The following is a 15,556-nucleotide window of genomic DNA, read 5'->3' on the forward strand; positions in this document are numbered from 1 at the left end:
TTACCAATGCATCCACAATCCCTACCGTCACTTCCCTCAAGACCCTAGGATGTAAGCCATCAGGTCCAGGGGATTTATCCGCCTTGAGTCCCATTATTTTATCAAGTACCACTTCCTTAGTGATTTTAATCGTATTTAGCTCCTCCCCCCCTAGAGCCCCCTGTTTGTCCAGTGTTGGGATATTCTTAGTATCCTCTATCGTAAAGACTGATACAAAATATTTGTTCAGTGTTTTTGCCATCTCCATGTTTCCCACCATTAATTTCCCGGTCTCATCCTCTAAGGGACCAACATTTACTTTAGCCACCCTTTTTCTTTTTATATAACTATAGAAACTTTTGCTATCTGTTTTTATATTTTTTGCTAATTTACTTTCATAATCTACCTTCCCTTTCTTAATCAATCTTTTAGTTATTTTTTGCTGTCTTTTAAAGACTTTCCAATCTTCTATCCTCCCACTAGATTTGGCTACCTTATATGCCCTTGTTTTTAGAGGAATTTTCATCCACCTTCACTTGTGAAACTTTGGGAGTCGAAGCAAACCGAATTTTCAGCCTTAACCTGGTTCACTGCACTTTGTGAAAAACTTCCACACGTGTAGTAGCAACAGCCAAAGCCGCTGTTTGATGGTAATCCGATGAGAAAGGTTACTGGTAGTTACTATGATGACAAAAAAAATGTCAGTAATAATCATATCTATCAGAACAAGTCTCAAACATATGAAATTATATCAATTGCATTCAAGTCAAACTGCGAGTGAAAGCATACCTCACTCCCAAATATGGAATTCCAGTGTGTACATTATCACTTTGTAGTCTATGTGGTACAGAAGTTCAATATAATAGGTCACGGACAGTATGAATAGCTGTCATGTTGGCTTTAATTATTCATCTTTTGATTATTTTTTAACTCCTTTTTATACCATTTTCCCCCTTCTTAAGGTGATCACTCCTTGCCAGAATACAGTTTTTCAGGCACAAGGGGGGAGAAATTTGGTATCACCCCGTTTGGGGCGCAATTATCGGCCGGGCGCAAATTTTAGTACCTACCGCTAATTATCACCTCCGACTGCAAACTTGGCTTCTATCGCCCCTGGAGGTGATTGGAACGCTAAATCAGGTGCTATACACCTCTCTTAAGGCACTAATGCCGAGGAGTGAGGCACTACCTCAGAGCGCTGGCGAAGCTCAGATGATGTCAGTCAGCAATGGAACACAGACACACTGGCGCCAGCCAGTTCTTAAAGGGGAGGGTCGATCTTGCTCTCCATCCACACCCTGCTCATTGCAGCCTTGAATCTTGGCCTGGAGAGACCTGTACATCAAATCTGCTGGAAAGAACAATGGAGAGGCCCAGGGAAAGAGCTCAGAGTGCAGCCCCCATAGTCTCTTCTAAATCGAAGCAAGGAAGGTCAAATCAAAATGAACCTGCAAAGTGCTGCTCAGTACCCAAAACTCCTTCACACAGCATTGAATCTCTCCAGAAGTCTCTCTCTCTCTCAGAAGGCGTGGTGCAAAAATGTCACCGACAAAAAAAGGCAGGAAGCGGTCGCCTTTAAATAGCGCTCCCCCAGTCCCTTCCCGACTGCAAAACGCTCCCCTCAACCTGTCGTTGCTAGCGGCAGGCGGAAAGGCAAGGGGTGCCACTCAATATCCGGTCCGGAGCGCTACCGGGGCGTTGCATGCTCGACTGACGTCACGATCTGTGGGTGCAGGAGATCGTGGCGGTAGTGTTTAGCACTGCTGCAAAATGTCTGGTCAATTTCACGAGCAAGCAGACATCGCCGCGCCCGGGCGCAAGTTGCTTTGCACCCCATTAATGCCCTCTTAGGGCGCTAACGGGAGGCGCAAAGCAACCAAATTTTCCCCCCGGAATGTCCTGTAATACCTCGTTCAAATGTCCATCTTCAAGGTTTAACTTAGCCCGTGACTGTTGGAAGACTTATCAATTGTACAAGACAGAGTTCAGCATGATCCTGTCCTCACTTGATGTTTATGGACGATTGGTGGATAACCAACAGGAGTGATGACCCTTCCCAATCTTTTCCTTCCTTCATTTAAGGATACTGAGGTCAATTGTATTGCCATCCTGACTGAGATGAGTTAACTAAATAAAGAACAGGGATTGAAGATGGAACCTTCCTGATCTGTATGGCTCAGCTATTCACTGGCTTAGCCATCAGGAGAGCTTATTTCATTATTTTTAGGGATTACTAAGTGTCTTTGTTGACCTAGCAAGTTGATATAAATTATGTTGTTGACTTTTTGTAGATATGTGAACAGAATACTCTGAGCAGCTTCAGCAAGTGTATACACGTACTGACTTCATCAGAATACTGATGGTGCATCAAGCAGCTGCCAGAATTCAGCAACTGGATGGTAAACCGCCTCTAGTGTGACCTCTGAGGCTTGGGCTAGAATCTGCACAGATTCTGTGTACAAGCACGGCTAGTGTGAGAAATGAAATGGAAATGCATAGCTATGAGGAGAGATTGGATAGGCTGAGGTTGGTTTTTTTTGGAACAGAGGAGGCTGAGGGGAGATTTGATTGAGGTGTAAAAAATTATGAGGGATCTAGATCATTGATGTAGATTGTGAATAGCTGAGGCCCAAGCATTGATCCTTGCGGTACCCCACTAGTTACAGCCTGCCAACCCGAAAATGACCCGTTTATTCCTTCTCTCTGTTTTCTGTCTGTTAACCAGTCCTCAATCCATGCTAGTATATTACCCCCAATCCCTTGAGCCCTAATTTTGTTTAATAACCTCTTGTGTGGCACCTTATCGAATGCCTTCTTCTGAAAATCCAAATATACCACATCCACTGGTTCCCCCTTATCTATTCTGCTAGTTACAACCTCAAAAAACTCTAACAGATTCATCAAACAAGATTTCCCTTTCATAAATCCATGTTGACTCTGCCCAATCCTATTATTATTTTCGCAGTGTCCTGTTACCACATCCTTAATAATAGATTCCAGCATTTTTCCTACTGCTGATGTCAGGCTAACTGGGCTGTAGTTCCCCCTTTTCTCTCTCCCTCCTTTCTTAAATAGTGGGGTTACATTTGCTACCTTCCAATCCGCGGGAACCGTTCTAGAATCTATGGAATTTTGGAAGATGACAACCAATGCATCCACTATCTCTATAGCCACCTCTTTCAAAACCCTAGGATGTAGGCCATCAGATCCGGGGGATTTATTGGCTTTCAGTCCCATTACTTTCTCCAGTACAATTTTTTTTACTAATACTAATTTCTTTCAGTTCCTCATTCTCATTAGACCCTTGGTTCTCCACTATTTCCGGGAGGAGTTTTGCATCTTCTTCCGTGAAGACAGACACAAAGGGCTGGATTTTGCCAGCCCTGGGGAGGTGGGTTTGGAGGCGGGACTGCCAGGAAAATGGCAGAATCTGGGGGCGGTTACCCATCCCGCCCCCAACCCGCCTCTGTGCCATCTTCCCAGGAGGCAGGTAGCTGACCCGCACCGAGTCCCATCTCCTGGAGGCGGGACGGGGATTACAGCCACTTAACTGCCTGTTAACAGGCAGTTAGGAGGATTATCCCCATTTTTCCACCACAGGCATGGGCTTCCCGATGTCGGGAAACCCTGCCAGGGTCACCGGGGCGAGCAGTGGGTCTGCAGGGGACGGAGGGGTCCAAAAGTGCATTGTGGAGGTAAGTGGTGGGTGCAAGTGTGGAGAGGTAAGTATGTGAGGTGAGTGAAAAGTGATAGAAAATGTTTACTTACCTTTGTTTCTTCCTGTAGGCTTCAACAGTTGGGGATGCGGAGACTCTCGCATCTCACTGGCAGAGATGACAGATGGCAACTGCATTCACCAGTGCAACAACCATCTAATTTCTGCTCACAAAAGAGGTTTGATGAGTCTTGAATACAAGGACTCATCAAACAACAGAGAATGTCAGTGTTTGACAGCTTCACAGAGCTGTCAAACGATGACAATTCATCTGTCAAAAAACGTCATGCGCTGTTGTTCTCTGTAACCGGCTTCTCCTTAATTGGCCTGCTAAGCCTGCTGTGTGGGCTTAACAAGGTCAATCAAGGGAAAATAGTGTGGGATGGCCACAAGTTGATGGAGGCGGGACTGAAACCCAACAAGCAATAGTCCTGTCACCAACGCGCCCCCATTGACAAAATCACCCCCAAAGTATTTGTTTAATTTCACTGCCATTTCCTTATTCCCCATTATAATTCCTCCCGTCCCAGCCTGTAAGGGACCCACATTTACTTTCGTTAATCTTTTCCTTTTTACATACCTATAGAAGCTTTTACAGTCTGTTTTTATGTCTCTATTTTCCCTTTCTTTATCAATTCCTTGGTCCTCCTTTGCTGAATTCCAAAACTCTCCCAATCCTCAGGCTTACTACTCTTTTTGGCAACATTATAAGTCTCTTCCTTTGATCTAATACTATCTTTAACTTCTTTTGTTAGCCACAGTTGGACCTCTTTTCCTGTGAGGTTTTTGTGCCTTAAAGGAATGTATATTTGTTGTAAATGATGTATTAATTCTTTAAATGCTAGCCATTGCTTGTCTACCATCATACCTTTCAATGTAGTTTCCCAATATACCTTAGCCAACTCGTCCCTCATACCTATGTAGTTTGCCTTGTTTAGATTTAAGATCCTAGTTTCAGATTTCACTAAATCACTTTCGAACTTAATATAAAATTCTATCATGTTATTGTCACTATTCCCTAAAGGCCCCTTTACTGCAAGGTTATTAATTAAACCTTTCTCATTGCTCATATTCAAGTAACATTGTGCTAAAGATTCCCACAATGTAACATTGTAGAATGTCTACAATAACATCCTGTGCTTATAGATTTTTTAAAGAGAGCCTAACCTGTAGAATGCCAGCAAACCTACAAAATCTCCAATACAATAGCAAAATACTGCGGATGCTGGAAATCTGAAATAACAACAGAAAATGCTGGAAATACTCAGCAGGCCAGGCAGCATCGGTGGAGAGAGAAACAGAGTTAACGTTTCAGGTCGATGAACTTTCGTCAGAACTGACGAAAGGTCATCGACCTGAAACATTAACTCTGTTTCTCTCTCCACCGATGCTGCCTGGCCTGCTGAGTTTTTCCAGGATCAGATCGACCATCTGTATTACACCATTTCACTTTCCGTTGACTTCAATTAAAATCAGGCGGGGTGTAAAATGGGCAGCCGAGCTGATCGGGTTAGGTTAAAATGAGCCCCATAGGGCGGAACTTTCAACCTTGTAATCCGGGCGGTGGTGAATTGGCCGACCATATACGCCAGGCTCAATTTTCTCTTCCATTGATTGGTGTTTAACAGGCAGCTGATCCTCCACTGCCCGTATTACGCCAATGCTGAAGTTGAAAGTTGAATCAGTTCAGTGAAGAGCTCATAAAGGACTGACTGAAAAATAAAATGGAGCCAATAGCCAGTGCATGAATGTCCCAGACCTGAAACATTAACTCTGTTTCTCTCTCCACGGATGCTGCTTGGCCTGCTGAGTATTTCCAGCATTTTCTGTTGTTACTACAAAATCTCCACTTCTTTACCTGGCTGCGAACTGATCTAACCCCTTTTGTTTCCCTCCCTCAATTGTCACTGATGCTTGCCTGGATTCCAGGTGTCACGGTGGTTGCATTATATGCAGTACTTGAGGAAGTCAAAAGGAAAATGATGAAGAAAATCCTTACAAAGGCAAACCATTATGTAAAACTAAATGACATGGGGTCCCGATGTAACGCACTTTCTCATGGGATCCATTTAGTCCATGTGGGTTCCTCCGGTTAATTGATAATGTTTGTAGCTGAGAAATGTCTAACTTGAAATACAATCAGAGAACTGTGAGGTATGTCTTGACGGATCACTGCTCAGCCAGCAACAATTTGATGACTTCTTTCTTCCCTTTGATTCAATTTGGATTGGCGGATTATAATGGATGCACTGCAACAAGGGGTTATAGTCTGTGAACTGGAAACAGTTCCAATACCTTTAGCAACATCTCACATCAATCCTCATCCTGCAAGTAGTTTTTCCTTACACAACAATGAATGGATCACAGATGGAAGGAGAGATTGACAGCAGATGGCTGATGAATGGTTAGGAGCTGAATATATTTGTATTAAACGAGAACAGAGGAAGAAGCAAGGCTGCCACTGAAATGGTGATTGATGAGGAGAATGCACTGAAGGTGGTGGCACAGGAGACAGTTTACTGACAAGGTACTGGAGGGAATTCTCCAAGAAAATGCTGAAATGCCTGAAAAGTTGGGAACTGATTAAAGTTTGGCACTTAGTTGGCAATGATTTCAATTTATTTTCCTCTTAACACTACTTCATCAGTAGAATAAAAGGTGTCATTCATTAGGAGAAAATAACTCTTACAGACTTCTTTAAGTGATCAGTAAGACACCAGCAGGCCCAGTTGACAATGGGTGGAGGGTTTATGTATGTATGGGAATGTAAGGGTGCATTTTGTTAGAAATGAGGGGTGCCTAAAAATGTATATGGTGACGCGAATAATACTGTGTTTAAATGATTGTATGCTGGTGCTCGAGACAAGTAAGGGTTTAATGTATAAGTTGTGTTTTACTGGAACTGTGTAAGTTTTGGTTTCCTAGACTTTGAGACAAAGGGGGAAAAATTCAATATCGCCCCGTTTGGGGCGCGATTATCGGCTGTGCGCCAAGTTTAGCGCCTGGCGCTAATTATCGCCTCTAACTGCAAACTTGGCTTTTATCGCCCCTGGAGTTGATTGGAGCACTAAATCAGGTGCTACACACCTCTCTTAAGGCACAAAGGCCGAGGAGTGAGGTGCTACCTCTTCTCTCTTCTTCTTCTTAGGCAGTCCCTCGGAACTGAGGATGACTTGCTTCCACATTAAAAATGAGCTCGCAGGTGGCTGATTAGTCCAATGCAGGACCAACAGTCTCTGTCACAGGTGGGGCAGATGGTGGTTGAAGGGGCGGATGGGTGGGGTGCTTGGGTTGACGTGCGCTCCTTGTGCTGCTTGTGCTTGGCTTCCGCTTGCTCCCGGCGAAGAGACTCGAGGTGTTCGGCGCCTTCCCGGATGCTTCTCCTCCACTTTGTGCGGTCTTGGGCCAAGGATTCCCAGGTGTTGGTGGGGATGTTGCACTTTTTCAAGGAGGCTTTGAGGGTGTCCTTGAAGCGTTTCCTCTGCCCACCTGGGGCTCTCTTGCCGTGCCAGAGCTCCAAGTAGAGCGCTTGTTTTGGGAGTCTCGTATCGGGCATGCGGACAATGTGACCCGTCCATCGGAGCTGATTGAGCGTGGTCAGAGCTTCGATGCTGGGGATGTTGGCCTGAGCAAGAACACTGACGTTGGTGCGCCTATCCTGCCAATGGATTTGCAGGATCTTGCAGAGGCAGCGTTGGTGGTACCTCTCCAGTGCTTTGAGGTGCTACCTCAGAGCGCTGGCGAAGCTCATGTGATGTCAGTCAGCAATGGAACACAGACACAATGGCGCCGGCCAGTTCTTAAAGGGGAGGGTTGATCTTGCTCTCCATCCACATCCTGCTCATTGCTGCCTTGAATTTCGGCCTGGAGATGTTGTGTATGTACCTTTAAGAGAAGAACTGATTCTATACTGCAGTACCAGCAGTGACCACCCCTGTATATAAAGCCATAGCAGGCTTCTGTATTTCAGTCTTGAATTACTCTCTGTTCAATAAATACCTGTTTTATTGTTCTCCTGCAGTCTGATTATTATTGATCCTCGGACACTACACTGGCGACGGGCAGGTTTGAACTCACCTGCAGTACTGCATCACCTCACGGGGATTTTTTCCCTGAAGAGAAGCTTCTTGGAGGTCGAAGTCAGAATGGCAGGCGTCGACCGCGGGCAACCGCCCAGGGATCCATCGGAGAGTTGCAGGGGAGGCTGTGGAGAGCTGGGCCTGGCTCCCCAGTCGAGGTGTGCCAACAAGTCGTGCTGGTAGCAGGTAGTGCGCTGACCCTTCCGGACTGCGGCGGGCTCGGGCTCGATCGAGCGGCTCTGCAAAGGGGCCGTGCAGCGTCGTTGGGAGGAAGAGAGAGAGAGAGGGTGGAGCGCACAGGGCGCAGGTCGGTGCTCAAGAACAGGGCAGCGTGGAGAGGATAGAACGCGGGGAAGGAAAAGTGAGACGCGCCGAAGCCACGGGTCGCCGCCATTACCCTGTAGAACGCTAGGAGCAGCGTGGCAGCAAGGGGAAGAAGGAAAAGCGTGGGAGGTGCCATTTTATTACATTGGGGAAGAAGGAAAAGCGCGGGAGGCGCCATTTTATTCCATTGGGGAAGAAGAAAAAGCGCGGGAGGCGCCATTTTATTACATTGGGGAAGAAGAAAAAGCGCGGGAGGTGCCATTTTAAATCACCCAAGATGCCGAAGAGTGGCAGTATCACTGCTTTCGACAATGAGTCAGAAGACTGGACCACGTATGTGGAAAGAATTGAAGTGTACTGCAATGCCAATGAGGTGGCCAATGGAAAGAAGGCGTCGGTATTATTAAATTTGATGGGCGCGAGAACGTACGGCCTATTGCGGAATTTAATTACCCCAGCTAAACCAATGGAGAAAAGTTTTGAAGAGATTGTTAATATCTTACAGGAACACCTAAACCCTACACCGCTGCTGATAGCAGAAAGATTCAAGTTCCATAAAAGAAACCAGCACAAAGATGAGAACAATGCTGACTATCTTACGGAACTACGCAACTTATCGAAGCACTGCCAGTTCAGAGCAGGACTGGCAGACACCTTGCGGGATAAGTTTGTCTGCGGGCTCCAGATTGAAGGAACCCAGAAACGACTACTTTCGGAAAAGGACCTGATGCTAGAACAGGCTTTCAGCGTGGCAGTATCCTACGAAGCAGCAGCACGGGGAGCTGCGGACAACAGAAACCACAGGAATACAGCGCTAACGAAATGGCGTATAGAGCAGAAAAGTGCTATCGCTGCAGCAGAACAACCCATGATCAGAAGGACTGCTGGGTTAAGGACAAAGTATGCAGGCAATGTGGGAAAATGGGACACATAGCAAGAGTCTGCAGGTCGGGAAAGAAAACCAACACTACAAGAACTACTAAGGAAAAGTACAAGAAAGTAAAGAAATTGACAGACAGTAGTTCGGAAGATCAGGAGAGTGATAAGGACTCCGGGAACAGGAGACAAAGTTGTCTAAAGTTACACAACGTGATCGCAAAGGAGGATCACCGAACCATTTGGGTCACCCTCATGATAGCAGGGTCCCCAGTAAAGATGGAATTGGACACAGGATCAGCCCTAACTGTCATGAATCGACGAGACTATGAGCGGCTATTCTCACACATACCCTTGAAGGACACGTCCATTGTATTGAAGACATGCATGGGGCAAAAAGTCTACCCCAGAGGAAAAATAAGGGTGCCAGTTGAATACAACGGCAAGGAAACACAGAAACTGTATCTATATATACTACCAGATGGAGGACCACCATTATTGGGACGTGAATGGATCCGAAAAATACAATTGGATTGGCATTCCATTCAGGCGCTAACTGTGACTGATAAAAAGGATGATGACGTCACACCTGGATGACTGTCAAAAATTCTAACTGACGCAAAAGAGGTGTTCCAACAAGGACTTGGGACTCTAAAAGGAGTAACGGCAACAATAAAAATCGAAGATAACGCAAACCCAAAATTTTTTAAGGCCAGACCGGTAACTTACGCGATCCACCCAGCCGTTGAAGCAAAGCTGGAGAGTCTGGAGCGTTCAGGTGTGCTGTCCAAGGTGGACTGGAGCGAGTGGGCCACACCCATCATTCCTGTAATGAAGAAATCATTGAGCAGCATGCCTGGGGAACCGAAGAAGGTTCGCATCTGTGGGGACTTCAAGGTAACTGTGAACCCAGTCCTGCACACAGTACAATATCCACTTCCACGGATAGAAGATATTTTCGCCTCACTATCTGGAGGGAAACGCTTTACAAAGATTGATCTGGCCCAAGCGTATCTACAAATGGAGGTGGAAGAAGCGTCTAGGAAATACCTCACGATAAACACTCACAAAGGCCTTTACCAGTACAATCGACTGGTATTCGGGGTAACATCGGCCCCGGCTATTTGGCAGAGGGTGATGGAACAAGTCCTGCAAGGGATCCCGGGGACCCAGTGTTATTTGGACGACATCCTGGTTACGGGCGAAAATGACAGTGAACACCTTGCCAACCTGGAGCAGGTGCTCACGAGACTACAGGAATATGGGCTACGAGCCAACCGCCCCAAATGCGAGTTCTTCAGGAGACAAATCTCGTATTGTGGCCACATGATTGATGAGGAAGGGTTGCATAAGTCGCCGGACAAGATTGAGGCTGTAGTCAAGGCTCCAGCACCGGAAAATGTGTCGCAACTGAGGTCGTTCCTCGGGTTGGTGAACTACTACCATAAGTTCTTGCCAAATTTATCTACAATTCTGCACCCACTGAACGCCCTACTGCAAACTGGAGTAACATGGAGATGGAGTGATGAGTGTAAGCGTGCCTTTCAGAAATGTAAATGCCTAATCACTTCAAAAGATGTATTGGCCCACTACAATCCAACACTACCGATTCGGTTAGCATGTGATGCATCTCCCTACGGCATCGGAGCGGTGCTGTCACACAAATTCCCTGATGGTTCAGAGAGGCCAATAGCCTTTGCGTCGCGCTCGTTAACCTCAGCCGAGCGTAACTACGCCCAGATTGACAGGGAGGCCCTCAGCCTGGTGTGGGGGGTGAAGAAGTTCAATCACTATCTGCACGGGCAGAAATTCACCCTACTGAATGATCATCAGCCCCTGGTCTCCATTTTCAACCCAAAGAAGGGCGTTCCGGTGATGACGGCGCAACGGCTGCAAAGATGGTCACTTTTTCTAGGTGCACATCAGTACGACATAGAGTACAAGGGTACGAAACAGCATGGAAACGCTGATGGGCTGTCGCGCCTACCGTTGCCTACGGTGGAGGAAGCACCTGCACTGGACCCTGTTGAGATATTCCATGCGACCATAGTCGAATGTCTACCTGTTACAAACTCAAGTATAGAGAAGGAAACCCGAAATGACCTGACACTCATTCGGGTCTATGATTTGACGGTGAAGGGATGGCCAGCACATGGCGACTCACTGTTGCCAGCATTCTCGCCAAGGAGAGAACAGCTGTCAGTGTGCCGGGGGACCTTGATGTGTGGATCCCGAGTGGTAATTCCACCCAAGTTGAGAGATAGAGTGCTCAATGAGCTTCATGAGGGTCATCTGGGAGGGGTAAAAATGAAGAGCCTAGCCAGGGCATTTGTGTGGTGGCCGGGAATCGATAAAGAAATCGAGGACATGACCAAGAGATGCACAGGATGCCAGAAGGTCCAAAACGCTCCACCACAGGCCCCGCTACATCCATGGGAGTGGCCCTCGTCTCCATGGCAACGGGTACACATTGATTTTGCTGGTCCATTTATGGACTCAATGTTCCTAATCGCTGCCGACGCCCATTCGAAATGGCCAGAGGTCATCAAAATGTCCTCCACCACCACGGAGAAAACTATTGCAGTCCTACGGACCATCTTCGCCAGGAATGGCTTGCCAGAACAGATTTGCTCCGACAATGGGCCACAGTTTGCGTCAGAGGATTTCCGGAGGTTTCTGAGGAATAATGGGGTGAAGCATTACACATCTGCCCCATATCATCCAGCCACAAATGGATTGGCTGAGAGGTTTGTTCAGACCTTTAAAAAGGCCATAAAGGCAATGCATAATGACGACATACCACTACAACACAAGGTGGATAATTTCTTGTTTGCTTACCGGAATGCGACACATGCAGTCACCAACCAAGCTCCAGCTATAATGTTCTTCAACCGAAGGCTAAGATGTCGCCTGGATTTGCGCAAACCAAACATAAGACGAGATGTTGAGGATAAGCAATTCCAGCACATAAATGAGAAGCCAACCAGGAGCTTCAAGATAGGGCAACCAGTCTTGGCCCGCGACTACCGAACAGAAAAATGGCAGCCAGGAACGATATGCACACAGCAGGGACCACTAATGTACACAGTGGACGTTGGAGAGAGCATCGTGAGACGCCATGCTGACCAGATTCTAGAGTCACAGGAACAAGCCAAACCCATACCATGAGCAGGTGCACCTGGTAATCAACCCGAAGTACAGATTGCGTCTACCTCAGAAGCAGTGGTATTGGAAGCTGACGAACCAACCAATGACAATGAGCCAGAATCAACTCCGCCGCAAGAGCAGGATACTCGAGAAAGGCGCTATCCAGTCAGGATCAGGAAGCCTCCTCAAAGACTGAACTTATAAATGATTATTTCAGTTGATGTATATAGTACAGAGAAAATTGTAATTGTAATTAGTTATTATTTAGTTGTTAAATGAATGTTATGTACTGTTTATCTAAAAGGGGAGGAATTGTTGTGTATGTACCTTTAAGAGAAGAACTGATTCTATACTGCAGTACCGGCAGTGACCACCCCTGTATATAAAGCCATCGCAGGCTTCTGTATTTCAGTCTTGAATTACTCTCTGTTCAGTAAATACCTGTTTTATTGTTCTCCTGCAGTCTGAGTATTATTGATCCTCGGACACTACAGGAGAGACCTGTGCATCAAATCTGCTGGAAAGAACAATGGAGAGGCCCAAGGAAAGAGCTCAGAGTGCCACCCCCACAGTCCCTTCTAAATAGATACAAGGAAGGGCAAATCAAAATGAACCTGCAAAGTGCTGCTCAGTACCCAAAACTCCTTCACACAGCGTTGAATCTCTCCAGAAGTCTCTCTCTCTCTCTCAGAATGCGTGGTGCAAAAATGTCACCAACAGAAAATGGCAGGAAGCAGTCACCTTTAAATAGCGCTCCCCCAGTCCTTTCCTGACTGCAAAACGCTCCCCTCAACCTGTCGTTGCTAGCGGCAGGTGGTAAGGCAGGGGGTGCCACTCAATATCCGATCCGGGGCGCTACCGGGGCATTGCACACTCGACTGATGTCACGATCTGCCGGCGCAGGAGATCATGGCGGTAGTGTTTAGCGCCACCGCAAAATGTCTAGTTAATTTCGTGAGTGGCGCAAACATCGCCACGCATGGGCGCTAGCTGTTTTGCGCCCCATTAGCCCCCTCTTAAGGCGCTAACGGGAGGCGCAAACCAACTGAAGTTTTCCCCCAAAGTGCTTTAATTAGTTAGATTAGAGGATGCATAACATCCCAAACAAGAGCGCATAGTATGGTCTATCCAGCTAACAACAGGCTAGCTGTCTGTTGTTTGTAAGTCACGATTTTGACTCTGTTGTTGTCTTTAATTTGGCCAATGAAGGCCCAACCTGTGTTTCTTCCATTATTACTAATAACCATATTGTAATGCTAAGGTAGAATTTGGAGTTTGTTCAACAGAACTGCTTGCGAAGATGATTAGAAGTTAGTTTTTATAAAGGACATAGAATAGAAGGAATTTATGGAGTTAAGGTACCATCTCAGGATGGAATAGTCTCTTAGATTAAGGGGAGATAGTTTGGTTGGCAGCTGGTTGAGTAAGACAGCTCTGACTTTGGCCTCTAATTTAATGGCCCGAAGCTGTGCCTGATACACGCACTAGTTGCACCGGGGTGGGTGTGTGGGGGAGGGGGGGTGCGCAAGACAGGATGAGATAAGAGACTATTGCTTTGGAAGGAAAGGGCCAGATGAGATAATGGAAGATAGTCCTCAACATGCTGTAAGGCCATGATTGGTCAAGTACAGAAAGCATGTGTAATGGTTGTGAAGGCACCTTGAGGGAGCGTCTTCATCGGTAAGTTTAGACAAAGAACTCGACATGCCATTGGGCTCCTTGTTTTAAGGGGAACCTCTATAGGTTAAATGGTCTTGTCCATTATTCTACCTCAGGCCCACCCCTAAAAAGAGAATAAAAGGAAGAGCTAAAGAAGTCGTAGCTCAGACCGTGGAGCGAGGGGCTCTCAAGAGTGAACCCATGCGGACCCTAGTCTAACACTCTTGGATAGTTCAGAGAAAGAGAGAGAGAGACACGTGAGACAAGAAGGAGGGCGAATAAGACGAGTTGTTGGTGCACGCCAGCCGTCTGTCTGATCGGGTCCAGTACCAGCTACTTGTCACGGTCGTATGCTTTTGCTGTATAACTAGTGTGTTATATTCCATCCTAAACTCCGATTAAGCACAATATACCTACCATATTGGTTTGCACTCGATCCTGGTTACCAGAGATACGCGAATCTATAAAATTTTCCACTTCTACGCTCCTGGTGCATACAGGGACAGCATGTAGATGAGGAAGAGGAGGGGGCTAAGGATAGATCCTTGGGGGCTCCAGAGGTATTGGTCCAGGGGGTGGGAATAGAACCATCGCTGAAGATGCGTCGGTTACGGTTGGATAGTTAAGAGCGGAAACAAGCGAGTGCAGTCCCAATGAGCTGGACAATGGACGAGAGGCATTAGAGGAAAATAGTATGGTCAACCGTACCAGGTCAAGAAGGACAAGGACAAATAGTGCACCATGGTCAAGGTCACAGGGGATGGCATTTGTGATTTTGACAGGACTGTTTCAGTGCTGTGGGGGGAGCGGAAATCTGATTGGAGGGAATGAAACATTGAGTTGTGGGAAACATGGGTACGGATTTGGGAGGTGACAACACGGTCAAGGACTTTGGAAAGGAAAGGGAGGGGGTGGTAATTTGCAAGGACAAAGGGGTCAATGGTGCTTTTTTTGAAGAGGAGACTGATGATTGCAGTTTTGAAAGGGAGGAGGACAGTACCAAAGGAAACCAAACCATTTACTATGTCAGCTAACATGGGGGTGAGGAATTTGAGAGCAGAAGGTGGGTCTCATGGACATGATGAAGTCAGAGAGAGCATGCGGGGAGATAGGAGCGAAATTAGAAAATTATACCGGCTCAAGACTATGGCAGGGAGGAACCTTGGGGGAGGTATGGCTTGGTGGACAAGGGGAAGGGAGGATGTGCTAGAGGCAGATGAACCAATGGTCTCAATCTTAGTGACAAAGAAGTCCATGAGCTCCTCACACTTGTTGTTGGAGGTGAGGTTGAGGGGGCAGGGCAGAGGGGATTAAGGAGATGGGTGGTAGTGGAGAAAAGAAGCTGGAGGTTATATTTGCTTTCCAGGATGATCTTCGAGCAGTAAATAGTCTTGGCAGAGGATAGCAAGTTCTAATGGTGCTTGATATGTTCCAGCCAAACACGGTGATTGATAGTTAAACTAGTTGTGCGCCAGATACACACAAGTCGGTGCCCCTTGGACTTGAGGGACTTGATATTGAATAGGACTTTCTATATTACAAATCACCTGCATGTTGAGAAAATGAAAGTAATTATAATTGATAAACACTATCGGAATGACTTTTGGGGAGAAAAATTCATTATAGCCCCGTTTGGGGTGCTAAATTTTAAAAGTTCAGAGAATTAGCGCCAGGCGCTAATATTTCTTACATTTAAAAAAATTAAGTTTTGCACTCCAGGAAGGAAGTGGATCATTAAATCAAAATCTCCACTTCCTTCCTGGAGCGCAATCGGCAG

The sequence above is a fragment of the Somniosus microcephalus genome, chromosome 24 (genome assembly GCF_052327205.1).
Source record: "Somniosus microcephalus isolate GS21.2 chromosome 24, FLI_Smic_1.0, whole genome shotgun sequence".
NCBI lineage: Eukaryota > Metazoa > Chordata > Chondrichthyes > Squaliformes > Somniosidae > Somniosus > Somniosus microcephalus.